General features: G+C 41.5%; 1 long non-coding RNA gene across 2 annotated transcripts in view; it reads right to left on the bottom strand.

Moving 5' to 3' along the window:
• Window positions 1–15,631: 15,631 nt before the first annotated feature.
• The window catches only part of LOC126955539 (uncharacterized), a 309,550-nt gene continuing 309,297 nt past the window's right edge, over window positions 15,632–15,884 (bottom strand). Inside the window, exon 6 of one of the 2 annotated variants that reach the window (XR_007725958.1) lies at window positions 15,632–15,851. This is a non-coding gene — a long non-coding RNA (uncharacterized LOC126955539). The remainder of the gene's footprint in view (window positions 15,852–15,884) is intronic. The other variant, XR_007725959.1, reaches the window with a different exon arrangement.

A 15,884-nucleotide genomic window follows, 5' to 3' on the forward strand; every position in this document is an offset into this window, starting at 1 on the left:
AAAAAAATGATAGACAACAGAGGCATATCATGTGCTTGCATATGTAGGAAGTCTCAATATTATTCAAATAGAAAGAGAGGAAGTCAAACTACCTCTTTGCAGACAATATGTTCCTATCTAGAAAACCCCATAGTCTCTGTCCAAAGGCTACTAGAACTGATAAACAACTGCAGTGAAGTTTCAGAATGTCAAATTAATGTGCAAAAATTATACACCAGTAACATCCAAGCTGAGGGCAAAATCTAGAATGCAATCCCATTCACAAAAGCCAAAAAAAGAAAAAAAAGAGTAAGATACCTAGGAACACAGCTAACCAGAGAGGTGAAATATCTCTGCAAAAAGGATTTCAAAACACTGCTTAAAAAATATCAGAGATGACAGCTGGCATGGTGGCTCAAGCCTGTAATCCCAGCACTTTGGGAGGCCAAGGTGGGTGGATCACCTAGGTCAGGAGTTCGAGACCAGCCTGGCCAACATGGTGAAACCCTGTCTCTACTAAAAATACAAAAATTAGCCAGGCAGGGTGGTGGGCACCTGTAATCCCAGCTTCTCGGGAGGCTGAGGTGGGGGAAGTGCTTGAACCTGGGAGGCAGTGAGCCGAGATTGCGCCACTGTACCCCAGCCTGGGCGGCAGAGCAAGACTCCATCTCAAAAAGAAAAGAAAAGAAAAGAAATAAAAGAAATAAGAGATGACACAAACAAATGTAAAAACATTCCATGCTCATGGATAGGAAGACTCAACACTGTTAAAATGGCATTATAACCTAAAGCAACTTACAGATTCAGTGCTATTTCTCTCAGACCAGCAATGTCATTTTTCACAGAATTAGAAAAAAAAAGATTCTAAAATTCATGTGGAACTAAAAAGGAGACTGAATAGCCTGAGGAATCCTAAGCCAAAAGAACAAAGCCAGAGGCACCACACTACTGGACTTCAAACTATACAAGCCTACAGTAACCAAAACAACATGGTACTGATACAAAAACAGATACATAGACCGATGGAATAGGTTAGGAAACCCAGAAATAAAGCCACACACCTACAACCATCTGGTTTTGACAAAATTGACAAAAACGAGAAATAGCGAAAGAACTCCTTAATAAATAGTGCTGGGATAACAGGCTAGCCATATGCAGAAGATTGAAACTGGACCCCTTCCTTTCACCACATACAAAACTCAATTTAAGATGGATTGAAGACTTAACTGTAAGACCTAAAACTATGAAAACCTTAGAAGAAAATCTAGAAAATGCCATTCAGGACATAGATCATGGCAAAGATTTCAGGACAAAGTCTTCAAAAGCAATTGCAATAAAAAATATTTATAGATAAGTAGGACCCAATTAAATAACTTCTGCACAGCAAAAGAAACTATCAACAGAGTAAATAGACAACCTCCAGAATGGGAGAAAATATGTGCAAACTATGCACCTGACAAAGTTCTAATATCCAGAATCTATAGGAATCTTAAATCAGCAAGCAAAAAACAAGCAACCTTGTTAAAATGGGTAAAGGACATGAACAGACATTTCTCAAGACAACATTTCTCAAGACATATGCACAGCCAAACATGAAACATGCTGAACATCACTAATCATTAGAGAAATGCAAATCAAAACTACAATGAGGTGTCATATCCCATGCCAGTCAGAATGTCTGTTATTAAAGTCAGAAAATTACAGATGCTGGGAAGATTGTGGAGAAAAGGGAATGCTTATATACTTCTGGTGGGAATGTAAATTAGTTCAGCCACTGTGGAAAGCAGTTGGAGATTTCTCAAAGAATTTAGAACTACTATTTGACCCAGCAAAATCATTATTGAGTATATGCCTGTATTAGTCCATTCTCACACTGCTATAAAGAAATACCTGAAACTGGGTAATTTCTAAAGAAAAAAAGGCTTAATTGGCTTACGGTTCTACAGGCTGCACGGGAAGCATGATGCTGGCCTCTGCTTCTGGGGAGGTCTCAGGAAACTTAAACATGGCAGAAGGCAAAAGGGAAGAAAGGCACATCTTACATGGCCAGAGCAGAAGGAAGAGAGTGAGAGGGGAGGTGCTACACACTTTAAAACAGCCAGTTCTCATGAGAACTCACTCACTACCATGAGAACAGCACCAAAGGGATGATGCTAAATCATTCATAAGCAGCCTGCCCCCCTCTGAACCTAAAAGGAGGAAAAAAAAGGTTTATGTATAGTCCCCCCACATTTCTTAGGCTTATTCCTATGTATTTAATTGTTTCACCTTAGTTCTATAAATATGATCTTTTCTTCCATTATATGTTAATCATTGTTTTTAATCTGCTTTTAAAAATGCTAATTTCTATATATTAAAGTTCCAACTTGTCACATCTATGTAGTATTAGTAGATACCACAATAATTCATAGAAAATTAGTATACATATTTAGAAATAATTATTGCAAATAACATACCAAGTTCTTTCTTCTTATACCTATTATTTTCTTCTATTTAACTGCTTTGACTGGTACATTCAGAACAGTATTAAATAGTACCAGTTATTGAGATGGCTGAGAAGGTAGGATTGCTTGAGCCTAGGGGTTTGAGACCAACTTGGGCAGTATACCAAGACCCATCTCTAAAGAAAACAAAAAATAAAAATAGTACTACTAATATCAAATCTAGTATTAGTACTAGTATGTATCAGATTACTTTTGGTATTTCACTCTAATCTAGGCTTATTGCTTTGGGTGGAGGAATCTGATTAGAAACATATAACTTGCTAGATATTAAAGTCCACTATATTCCCATATGTACATAGGTCTGCATGTGAACGTACTATTCTTTAGTTATTTTCTTCTCCTGTATTACACTCTCGATTATTGAACTTTATAATAAACTTTAACATCTACAATCTAATAATTACTTTTTGGGAATGGTTGAATTTTTTTTCAAATGCCTTTCTCATTGTAATGATTATATGTAAGATTTTTCCTCCTTGGGACTATTAATAAAGTAAATCATTAAACCATCCTGAATTCCATTTAACTGGTTGTATTGTTGATACTATTCCTGTTACTATTATTGATACTATTATACCCAACAAAATATAGTTTATATGCATGGTCCTAGTGGGCTTTCCTAATATTTCACATTGATTTAGAGATGTGATACCCAAAGCAATACTTCCTTAAAATTAATGGCAAACATGTCATTCCTACACAATTCAGTAGCCAGCCCTTTAAAAAAGATATTTTTCTTATATAAATCAAAATATTATATCCCCAAAATTATGAATAACTCTTTGGTATTGTCTAACACCCAATCTATATTCAAATATCCCTAATTGTCTCAAAATTTATTTTTCAAATTAAGATCTAAACAAAGTACTTGCATTTCATTTGCATATTTTCTTAGCTATCTATCTTGGCTCTGGATGCTGTTGTAAACAGCACAAGTAGTAACTGAATTTGAGGCAGGTGGTCTGAGGCTGACTTCATGTGACTTGCAAGAAGCCTACAGGAATGCCTTGAGCCCCACAAGAAATACAGCTATCTTTCCGGATTAAAGTCCTGGCCTGCAGATTTGGCTAAGAAACAAGAAAAATAGGAACACCCACCAAGGTCAAGTCAGCCACACTGGAAAGATTTGCCTCTTTGGAATGGAGCCTTAACCAAAGCTCAAACACACTTTTCCCATTATCTTTGCCTGAGCCGCCCTTTGCCAAGGGAATCACTATACATGCCCAAGTCAGTTCAGGTCAGTGCTAGAGCATCCCAGGGCCCTGCTTCCTAAGTCCCAGTCAGCCTAAGTAGAAACAGTTGTTCATCATGAGCAATGGAGAAAGATGCTTCCATGATCCAACTGCTCTTATACTAATATTTGATGTTTTGGGCCCTGGCAAGGCCCAAAGCCTTGATCTGGCTCCTTATTAGTTGTGTTCCCAGCCACCAGAATTTGTCTCTCAACACATCTGGCCAGTGGATCAAGATCTTACAAGATATTAACATTAGCTGATATGGTTTGACTGTGTCCCCACCCAAATCTCATCTTGAATTGTAGTTCCCATAATCCTCATGAGTCATAAGGCGCAGCTACTTGGGAGGCTGAGGCAGGAGAATGGCGTGAACCTGGGAGGCAGAGCTTGCAGTGAGCTGAGATTGCGCCACTGCACTCCAGCCTGGGTGGCAGAGCAAGACTACGTATCAAAAACAAAAAAAGCAAAAATAACCCAAAAATAACAAAAGAGGAGACCCAGTGGGAGGTAACTGAATCACGGGAGTGATTAATTCCATGCTGTACTCATGATAGTGAGTTCTCATGAGATCTGATGGTTTTATAAGGGGCTTTCCACCCCCCTTCTCTCTGTACTTCTCCTTGCTGCTGCCATGTGAAGTAGGATGCTTGCATCCCCTGCTGCCATGTGAAGAAGGATGTGTTTGCATCCCCTTCTGCCATGATTGTAAGTTTCCAGAGGCCTCTCTAGTCCTGCAGAACTGTGAGTCAATTAAACCTCTTTCCTTCATAAATTACCCAGTCTCCGGTATTTCTTCATAGTAGCGTGAGAACGGACTAATACATTAGCCTTCAACTTTCATGTTTTAACTCATGTTCTGTCACTCAGGCTAGAATGCAGTGGTGTGATCATGGTTTACTACAGCCTCGACTTCCTGGGCTCAAGCAATCCTCCCACCTCAGCCTTTTGAGTACCTGGAACTACAGATAGGCACAACCATGCCTGGCCAATTTTTGTGCACGTGTGTGTGTGTGTGTGTGTGTGTGTGTGTGTGTGTAGATGGGGTCAACACTATGTTGTCTAGGCTGGTCTGGACTTCCTGGACTCCAGTGATCTGCCACCTCAGTCTCCCCAAGTGCTGGGATTACAGGCATGAGCAATGGGCCTAGCACCTTCAACTTTTCTATCTACTCCCAAATTAGGAAATCAACCAAGGAATAACACAGAAGTCAGATGGAGTTAAATACCTTAACTTCATTTCTGGCAACTAGATTGGAGAACACAGTTGATACATGTGGTCATAATAAGCCTCTTGAGATTTCACATGCTATAGATACCTGCCACCCAGTCACTGACCCTGCAGGACATCACAGTCTTCTTTACAGGATCAGCTGGGACCTGTCAGTGCCCCACAAAAGGCAGTAGGGGACAACACACATCCTGTGGGCTGGGGAAACCCAGAAAAGAATGATCACCATGGTGACGAGCCACACAGGCTCAGCTCATTACCCTAACAGGACGGGACCCCTCTAACTCCTCCTCTGAGCCAAAGCAAAGTTCATAAGGAAGACAGCTGGAAGTGCTCCTCATATACTTCTGGATAGTGGAACAGAAAGTCCCTTCTCCAGGTAAAAATGTGAGGAATGTGGGTAAGAGTAACAGGACGTCTCCCTTAGGTGAAATACAACCGAAAAGGGGAACTGGCCGTGACATGTTACTAGGTGTACACAAAAAAAAGTGTAAGGTGCTCCTGTGTGCCAGCACTCTGATAGGTGCCACATAGAGCTTATATGATTTTCTCCTTTCAATAGCACTTAAGGAAAATAATCTCCCCAGGATCACCCAGCTAGTGAATGTTAAACTTCTTGAGTCCTGGTTTCTCTACCTATATAAAAAGGACAAACGGATTCAACCATTTCCAAACTCACTGTTTTTTCATATAAACCGAGCTAGTCAGGTGCAGTGGCTCACACTTGTAATTCCAGCTGCTCATGACGTTGACGTGGAAGAATCACTTGAGCCCAGGAGTTTGAGACCAGCCTGGGCAATATAACGAGACCCCATATTTTAAAGACAGAATAAGAACCAAGCCACTTTTGGAAGTCTGACTCATGAAACAAACTAAGCTAACCAGCCTTTTCTCCTGGGCATCTAGTTCTGACTCAGTAATTCCCAGACTTTGTAACTACCTAAGCACCATGTGTTGACCATCCATTCCCACAGGATTGGGGTGGGGGTGAAAAGCAGAAAGGATGGTAAAAACCAAGTATTTAACATTCCCCAAGACTTTTTTTTTTTTTTTTTTTTTTTTTTTTTTTTTTACAGAAAGCTATAAATCTTCGGCTGGGCCTAGCTAATGTGCTGTAATAAAAGGAGATGTTGATTCGATTTTCACAATCCATTATTCCAAGGCCAGAGAAAAACAGGAAGAGAGCTGCTTTTCTTGGAAGGAAAAGAAAACGTTTGTCAAATTGTTTCTACTTATTTGTATTCACGCATCCTGTCTCTCCTAATATCTCACCTGTCAGAGACTAACAGGATAAAAGTGGACAGGTGGAATGACTTTAAATTATGTGTATTGAGAAAAATGAATGAAAAACAGCATGCAAAAGAATCCAAGGAAATTAACATGGTTGCTGCTTAGTTCTCTCCTGCTCCCCACTGGAGGTTGAAGAGGAAGATAACATTTCTATTCAATTCAATCCAAAAATTGTTAGGAAGTGAAGATGCAAAGATGATGACATGGCCCTCAAGGAACTCAGAACAGATGAGAAGGTAAGTCTGATACATATGCTAAGAGCAATGAGGGCGATAAGCCTAGAGTAACAGATGCAGACTCCCTAACCCGAGGATGCCTTTGGAAGAGATGATATGTGAGCCAAGTCAGAGGTTGTGCAGCAGTGAGCCAGCAAAACGAATAGTGGGACAAAGTCAGCAATAACAGCATTCTAGGCAAAGGAAATACAAACAACAAAAAAATGTCCAACATCTACCAGACCTTGCTGCCTTCTGATACTGTCTTAAGTGCTTTTCATGCAATCTTAACTCTGATGACACTGTGCTCAATGAAACCGCTACTATCAGCATCCCTATTTTTCAAATGTAACAATAAGACTGTAAAGTTAAGTAGCTTGCCCAAGCAGTAGGAGGTACACATCAGAATGAGGATTTGAACTCAGGTCAGTATGATTCTAAAGCCTCATTTTTTAATAGCAACAGGCTACACTGCTCTCCCAAAGTGATCAGCAAAGGTACCAAATGTGGGTGACAGCATATCACCAGGGGGTAATGACTACAAAGTGTGCTGTTTCCAGATGGTAATGGGGGAAGCAGAGAGCAGCTAAAGATTACATGAAACTTTTTTTTTTTTTTGAGATGGAGTTTCGCTCTTGTTGCCCAGGCTGCAGTGCAATGACACAATCTCAGCTCACTGCAGTCTCTGCCTTCTGGGTTCAACTGATTCTCCTGTCTCAGCCTCCCAACTTGCTGGGATTACAGGTGCCCACCACCACGCCCAGCTGGTTTTTGTATTTTTAGCGGAGACGCAGTTTTACCATGTTGGCCAGGATGGTCTCAAACTCCTGACCTCAGGCGATCCACCTGCCTCGGCCTCCCAAAGTGCTGGGATTACAGGCGTGAGCCACCACGCCAGGCCACATGAAATGTTTTATGTACCACATGAAGAGGTTGGATGTTATCCTGCGGTAATACGATCTCAGAAAATGTTTAAACAGGATAAATGCCATGGCCAGATGTGTTTTATATAAATTCATTCTCTTTGGTCTCACACCACAGTAACATGAGAGGAACAAGATCAGAGACACAAAGACTTGTAAGATCTAATGGTAACCCAGGAAGGAGGGTGTATGAATTAGGATGGTGGGAGCTCAGGTGGAGAAGAGTGAGATGATTTGAGAAATACTAAAGAACAGTAGGACTGCTGAATATAATGGGTGTAGGCATGACGGAAGGAGGAGGAGGAGGAGGAAGAGTTAAGGATGACTCCAGGTCTTCTGTTGGAATGACTAAGTGAACGTTAGAGCCTCCAACTGGAACAAGAGCACAAGGAGAACTGTTTGGCTTGAGTTCAGATAACACAACAGATTAATTACATAAACTAATTTCTGTAAATTCGTTATGTAAATTATGTAAGCTTGTTTGACTTGGTTTTGAAATGGCTCATGGTTATACCTGTCACAGCTGGATTCCAGGACTCAACCACAATCAGAATTTTTCTTTCATTCTCTCAGCTTGAATTTCCTTTTGTAGCACCCTTGGGCTCACTCTTTATGGCAGTGATAACAATTGACACGCTTTATTTTCTGATCAATCATCATCACAGCTGAAGAGGCTTGGCTTTTAGTAACCACATCAACCCTTGGGAAGGAACTTGAACACCCCCCACTGGGCTCATATATCTGCCCCCTGGAAGATCACTGAGTGGATGGGAAGAGATAATCTGAACAGTGATTCTGGATTATATGTCCTTCCTGCTGATGGGAGGAAGTACGGTCAGGGAAACCTCTGAAAGGAAGAGCAGTCCCATTACCAAAACAGGTCTGTCTAGTGAATAGGCCAAAGCAAAGAAACCCATTCCATGGGAAAACATCCCATCTGATTATATGACTGTGGAATGTGGAGGGACAGGACAAGGTTGAAGGTAAACACTTGGAAGTCATCAGCTACCTTTGAAGTTAAAACTGAAAGAAAGTATAGATAAGATTGAGTCAAGGATGAAAGAATTCAGGGAATACCACCCTTTAAGACAGGAAAAGGAACACAAAGTAGAGCAAAAACAGAGGAGAATAATGTGCCAAAGAATGTATGAGCATTGTCTCATTTAACTTTATTAGCAATACAGCCCTATAAGGAGGGCATAAGGGTTTTTCATTTTAACAGCAAAATTACTCTGAATCTGAGCTTGCTCATCATCAAATCTGCTAAGTGATAGAGCTGGGATTGGAATCTTTTCTTGTGAGACTCCAACTCCATTCTACTAGAAAGATGACATGTTCCCCACCAAGGACCTAAGATGTATGCTATTTCTAGATGTTTTCTCCTAGCACGTGGGAGATTTTTAAAACACGTATTTTCTTCTTGGCAGTAAATAGCATCTTTGTTCCACAAAGAAACAAAATTAAAAACAGTTCAAATCCTCATGCTTCAGAAGAATTTATACCTAAGCATTCTCAGTCTGTCCTTGATTACATGGGTCTCAGTTATAGACTCAAGAAAACAGAAATATAGAATGTGAGCACTATTAAGATAATTAGAAATAATCTAGTAAAGGATCCAGTGATGGACTTCAGTGGAATCTATTTAGAAACCCTTGAAATTGAATGCAAAATATTTGTGCACAGTGGATGTTTTTTTCTGGGAAGACAGTCTATTCTCTGAATTCTTGAAAGTGTATAGGTCCAAGTACCCTCACTTTGCAGATATGGATATTAGTCATTTATATTCCATGGGCCTCCAGCTCATACCATGAGGCCTTGATAGAATCAGGTCTGGACCTTAGGTCTCTTGGTTCCCAGAGCATGGCACTCTCAGGAAGCCTCTGTAAGTATCCTATTAAGTGCCTGAAAGAAGGGTTTCTTGCCCTGAGATCAACTATACATTTTTTGACCAGCAAGGGTTCCCCCTCTTGTAAACAGTTATTCCTTGGAAAATAAAATTCATATTAAACTGTCACTTACAAGCACAGGGAATATGAGATATGGACTTGACAATGTTGGCAGTTGGGAACTGCACAGAAATCCAGGGCTCTGTTGCCTTCCTACCCGCTACTCCTTACCACGTCCAAGAGGAGGGGAGAGGGCATTAGGTATGAGAATCCACATCTGCTGAGCACCCAGGGGAGAATGAGCTTAGGAAGATCTTGGTTTGGGTTTCCAGAATCAGAGCCCGTGACGAGGATGTGTAAGTTGTTTATTAAAGATGTGCTCCCAAACAAAACTGGGAAAGGAGAACAAGGCAGGGGCAGAAGTCAGGGAAGGGTGTGATGTCAGAGTCCTCTGGAGTGTGACAACAGCCTGATCCCTCAGGGGTGAGAATTTCCACAGAGCGTTTTAGAGCTCATCCAAATTTGAAGCCTGGAATCTGAAGTGCCTTAGTCCTGCTGCAAGGGGCTTGAACTAAAGCACCTGTAGCTCTTTGCGTGTTTTGTGGTATGGGCAACAAAGACAGATCCAGTAGCCCAAGGACAATCATAGGAAGAAGAGAGGTAAATGTGAGCCATGGGAAGAAAATGCATGCATGTTGGGAGGATGTACAGAGTAAAAGGGATCCAAGGGGACCCCTGGGCAGAATGTTAACGTCTACTGAAGGAAGGAAAATGAAAATTTATTGAAAATTCTCTCATTACCCTCCTTTTTCCCTTTCAATACACAGTTCAGAAGGAAGTTTGCTACGGATTTCTCTCAGTTATTTAATATAGGACAAATAATTTACTATAGCAGCAGATATTATGGGACTTCATTGGATGTTTGTACATTTAAACCTGAGCTTCTGAGCCACAGTTGACTAACACAGGTGCTAATAATCATTTTCAAAGAATATCATTACTCAGTGTTATAAAATACATTACTAATAATTCTACTGCTAACAGCAAACATACATTGTACACCTACTATGGTCTAGAACAGCTCTAATATAAATTTACTTATTTACTCTTCCCATCAAATCACTGAAGTAGATACTCATACCTACTAGACACACAAGGAGACTGAAGCAGAGAGGGGATAAATGTTTCACATAGGAGCACATACCTGGTTAGGAGATGGTGCCGATCTTCAAATTCAGGCAGCCTATTTCTGGAGCTCACATATGCTGTTAACACTACATTGGTTACTTTGGTATTAAAAACTGGGAGTTGGAGATCTTAGTTTGTGCTATGAAACCAGTTATCCATTCACTGTATAACCGAGTATTTTTTTATTATTGAACAAACCAAGAACACATGCAATCCTGACTCTTAATGAGAGTGTTCATATCACAGAGGTATAATCTGTCTTTCTTGCATGATGATGAGGCTACTGGAAAACCATGAGAATATGTCATGAGTGGTTCTCTTCATATTCACCACCCTTTTCTAAACAGAGCACACATAATGCATGTATTTGAATAACCAATATCAGTATGTTTTGAGGACAATGACATGCAAACCATCTTATATCTCTTGGGGAAAATGGTCTCCTCTTTCATGGCTAACATATGTGGTTTCAGACTCTTCAAACAGCAAAGGCAGGCACTTTTGGAAATGGAGTGCTCATATCTTTCAGCAAAACTTACCAGGTTGTAAAACATATCTTTACTAGCCTAGTGAAGTTAATGTCATTTCCACACAGACCTCCATGAAGTTAAATCTATCTTAGGTACTGGAAAGCTCTGGACAAGTGTTTTACAGTTTTTGAAAACAGCTTTTGTTGAAAGAACCTGAAAGTAATCAACTCATTTTTTAAAGATTCGAATAATTTATTCTAACAAAAGTATAGGGCATGGAAAAATTAGTGTATTTGAATCATTTCAGAGAGTAGAACAAGTTTCACACTAGCAGATTTCAGATTTTAGCACCTTTGAAAAGAAATATTCAGAGTTAGACATAAGTTGTCATATTAAGACAAGTGGCAACGCAGGCTGCAGTTGACCTACAGGGGGGATACTCATCGGACTTCGGTGCAGTTCACATCACAGTGCAGTCATTTGGTTTTTGAGAGTGCCATAAAACACACTTAAAGAGAACGAGAAAGGAGTTCATTGCATTCATGGCTGGTGGTTAGAAGTTGAACTAGAGACAAAAGCAGAAAGGTTATAGGATGGACTGGGAGGTCAAGTAGACAGTCCGAAGGCACCGACAGTGCAGTACATGGTCTTATTCTCCCATCGCACAGTGTAGCTCCCATCAGTAGAGCTGTCCCAGAAGCAGGAACTTGCCGTGTGTGATCCAGCTCCATTCTTTTGTGTAATTACACAGGTCACAATGTATATAAATTGTCTTCCCAGCTTGGTGAGTTGGCTTAAAATTTGTTCCACGTTTGTGGTCCACTGGTTCACTTTGCTGTGTTGACAAACATTACCAGCAATGGTGATTTTTTTTTGAGACAGTCTTGCTCTGTCACCGAGGCTGGAATGCAGTGGCGCAATCTCGGCTCACTGCAACCTCCGCCTCCCGGGTTCAAGCGATTCTCCTGCCTCAGCCTCCCTATGAATAGCTGGGACTACAAGCGCCTGCCACCACGCCCGGCTAATTTTTGTATTTTTAGTAGAGACGGAGTTTCACCATCTTGGCCAGGCTGCTCTCGAACTCCTCACCTTGTGATCCGCCTGCCTTGGCCTCCCAACGTGCTGGGATTACAGGCGAGAGCCACCGCGCCCGGCCCCAATTATCCTTTCTATAGCCTTTTTTACAATGTTGCTCACTTCAACAATAAAGGCAGCCTCCTCTGCAGTCTCGTGGTGGCCCATCTTTCCTCCAGGGAATAGCCTCCGCCTCCTGGAGTGGTGCGACGCAGGAACACTCAGGCCCCGCCCCACATGTGCCACGCCTCTCTCCGTAGCCGGGCAGGCACGGGCGGGCATGCCCCACACACCCCCAACTCCTTTTTTTTTCACTTGTGTTACATTTATTCATCTCAATTCATCCTTAGAGCAAAACTCTGCAGTGGGTGCTGCTTTTTTTTTTTTTTGCGAGGAAGTCTCGCTCTTGTCCCCCAGGCTGGAGTACAATTGCGCCATCTTGGCTCACTGCAACCTCCGCCTCCCGGGTTCAAGCGATTCTCCTGCCTCAGGCTCCTGAGTAGCTGGGATTACAGGCGTCTGCCACCACGCCCGGCTAACTTTTGTATTTTATTTTATTTTATTTTATTTTATTTATTTTTTGAGACGGAGTCTCGCTCTGTCGCCCAGGCTGGAGTGCAGTGGCCGGATCTCAGCTCACTGCAAGCTCCGCCTCCCAGGTTCACGCCATTCTCCTGCCTCAGCCTCCCAAGTAGCTGGGACTACAGGCGCCTGCCACCTCGCCCGGCTAGTTTTTTGTTTTTTTTTTTTTAGTAGAGACGGGGTTTCAACCATGTTGGCCAGGCAAGGTCTCGAACTCTTGACCTCAGGTGATCCGCCCGCCTCGGCCTCCCAAAGTGCTGGGATTACAGGCGTGAGCCACCAAGCTGGGCCAGTGGGTGCTATTTATCTCCACTTTGGAAATGAGAGTAGCAGAGAAAGATGACTAAGATTTACAAAGTGTTGAGAATCCAGCCTGGCTAGGGGATGCTAACCAGAGCAGGGCCTTATGGCCCCAGGAGACCTGGTTCTAGTTGGGTTCTTTCCTAAACCACAAACCCACCAAAAGCAGCGTATCCTCTAGGATAAATACCCACAAAGGCCCAGGGAAAATGTTCCAGGTGGTCAAGAACTCAATTCCTAATGAAAGCTTGGTAAATGAACTATGCCTCGGTCTGTTCATCCAGAAATAGGGTTAATATTTTACTACTGGCAGGGTACAGTCGCTCACACCCTGTAATCCCAACACTTTGGAAGGACAACACAGGAGGATGACTTAAACCCAGGAGGAGTTAGAGACCAGCCTGAGCAACATTGTGAGACTCCATCTCAACAATCAGTCAATCCATAGCCGGGCATGGTGGTACATGCCCTGTAGTCCCAGCTACTGGGGAGGCTCAGGCGGGAGGACCCCTTGAGCCTGGGGGGATGAGGCTGCAGTGAGCCATGACTGTGCCACTATGCTCCAGCCTGGGCAACAGAGCGAGAGTCTGTTGTCCCTTAGAAGTTTGTTTACTACATAGCACTGAGCAAGCCACACCAGTACTCTCCTGATGTCCATAAACAGATGGATAGGGATTAATCAAGGTTTACTGAGTACATTTCCTTACTTCAGCTTTTCAGGAATAAAGGGACACAATCAGGATTCACAGTGAGAAGTGCTGATGCTTATGTGGGTTAAATTCCATCATTCAGTCCCTGGGCTTTTTCGTGTTTGTTGTTGGTGCTGCTACTGTTTTAAACTGTTTCTCAGGTCTCCAATCTTCCTCCTCCTGTGTACCATGGCTAAAGTCATCCTCCAAAATATCCCCAACCTACAACCCATTAGTGGCTCCACTGAGTAAAGTCTTGGCTCTTTACCGTGACCCTCCAGACCATTGCATTGTCATCTTGCATTCCCGTAGTCTCCTCTTTCTTTTGTAGTCTTTTCCAAGCTTTTAATTTTGGTATGGTATTAGAGCTACAGAAACATTACATCAATAGTATAATAAATGCTATATAGCTTTTGCCCAGATTCACCAATTGTTTACCTTTCCCCTTTTTTGTTTCTGTGTAAATGTATATTCATATTCACATAGAAACACAAATGGGGACACACACATTTTTTCTAAACCACTTGAGATTAAGCTTAAACATCAAAACCTTTTACTGAAGAATAGGAATGTTCTCTCATATAACCACAGTACAATTAGGAAACCCAGAGAAGTTAATACTGATTATCTAATTCTTAGTTTTTAATCAAATGTCCATCAATTGTCTCAATGTCTGCTCTAGCTCCCCTTACCCCCAGCCCAGTGCAGGATCCAGTACAGAACCACGTGCTGTGGTTGTCATGTCTTTAATCTGGAATAGCTCCTCATTCTCCTTTTGATAATTTTGAAGAGTAAAGGTCACTTTTTTTTTTTGGTAGAAAATCTGTCAAAGTCAAAAAAAAAAAGACACTTGGGTTTGTCTGAGTTTTCTTCATGATTTGATTCAGGTTATGCATGGCAGGATTCCACCAGAAGTGATGGTGTGTCCTTGGTGCCTCTGATCAGAAGGCTCCTGACATTCATTTGTTCCAAAATTGCTAGTGTTAACTTTGATCATTTGTTTAGGTGATGTGTTAGGTTTCTCCATTTTAAAGTTACTGTTTTCCCATTTGTAATCAATAGGCAATTTGTAAGGGGCACTTTGAGACTAACTATCTCAAACTTCTGTCCACAGCAACCAATGCTCATTTTTGAACTCCATCCTTTCTTCCATATTTAGGTGTTATTCTATTGTTTTTTTTTTTAAAAAAGCTTTTACTTCTCCCCATTTATATAATTACCCTTTTATATAGAGAGAGATGCATGGATTCACTTTTTTTTTTTTTTTTTTTTAACATGTACCCAGTATGTCCTCTATATCCATGGGAACTTGATCTGTGGTTGGTTGAGTCCACAGATGTGGAATCCAAGGATACAGAGGGCCTACTGGGGGACTTAGGCATTCATGGGGAGTCATAGAACCAATACCCCACAGAAACCAAGAGATGACTGTTATTCATTACTGCCATCATTTATTTTGCCTTTAAAATGTTCAGATATTTGTCCAATGGGACCTTCCTCAACATGGCCTATATGTGCTTTTGCTACATCGCCGTCATTCTTTGAACACTTCGTTACCTCTGGACAAGTGGCCCCAGGCTCATCTTGTCCCTGTCTTCATCCTGAAATTGGCCTCTTCTCCAAGATTACAAGCTTCCTTTTAGTTGGGAATGACATTTAGAAACCACAATAAGGGCACCAGGTGGGCTCATGATTTGTTTAGGCGGTGTCTGTTAGGTTGCTCCACTTTAAAGCTACTATTTTTCCCTCTATAATCAATAGGCAGCTTACAGGGGACACTTTGAGACTGTGTAACTATCTCAAACTTTAATCCCCAGCATCCACTGCTGATTTTGAACTCCATTCCTTTTATATTAGGTGTTATTCTATTGTTTAAAAAAAAAAAAAAAAAAGGGCTTTCACATCTCTCCCCATTCATGCATTTGTAGGCCCTCTGAATAGGAGGAATACACACATACATACATACATATGCATACACACACTGAAATTTGAGAGCCATTGCCCTAGAACAAAGACAGGAAAATTTCTTAGAGAACCGAATAGTTCTTTATTTACAAAAACGGGCAGCTGACCAACAGGTCATGCATTCTGATCCTGCTCTAGCACCATGAGATTTTCCAGTTGCGTGGCAGAGCTACTTGGAGCTGTAGCTTAATCTGTTGCAGATTGCTTTCTTGTTCCTGGCCCTCCAAAACTGGCAGCCTTCAGAGTCAACCCAGTTAGTGGATGACAGCAATATTCCCAAGCATGAGATATGATCTTTCCAAATCAGAAGGGCTTCATAGTTCCTTTAATTTACAACAGGAAGTATATGTAAGATG

The sequence above is a fragment of the Macaca thibetana genome, chromosome 5 (assembly GCF_024542745.1).
Source record: "Macaca thibetana thibetana isolate TM-01 chromosome 5, ASM2454274v1, whole genome shotgun sequence".
NCBI lineage: Eukaryota > Metazoa > Chordata > Mammalia > Primates > Cercopithecidae > Macaca > Macaca thibetana.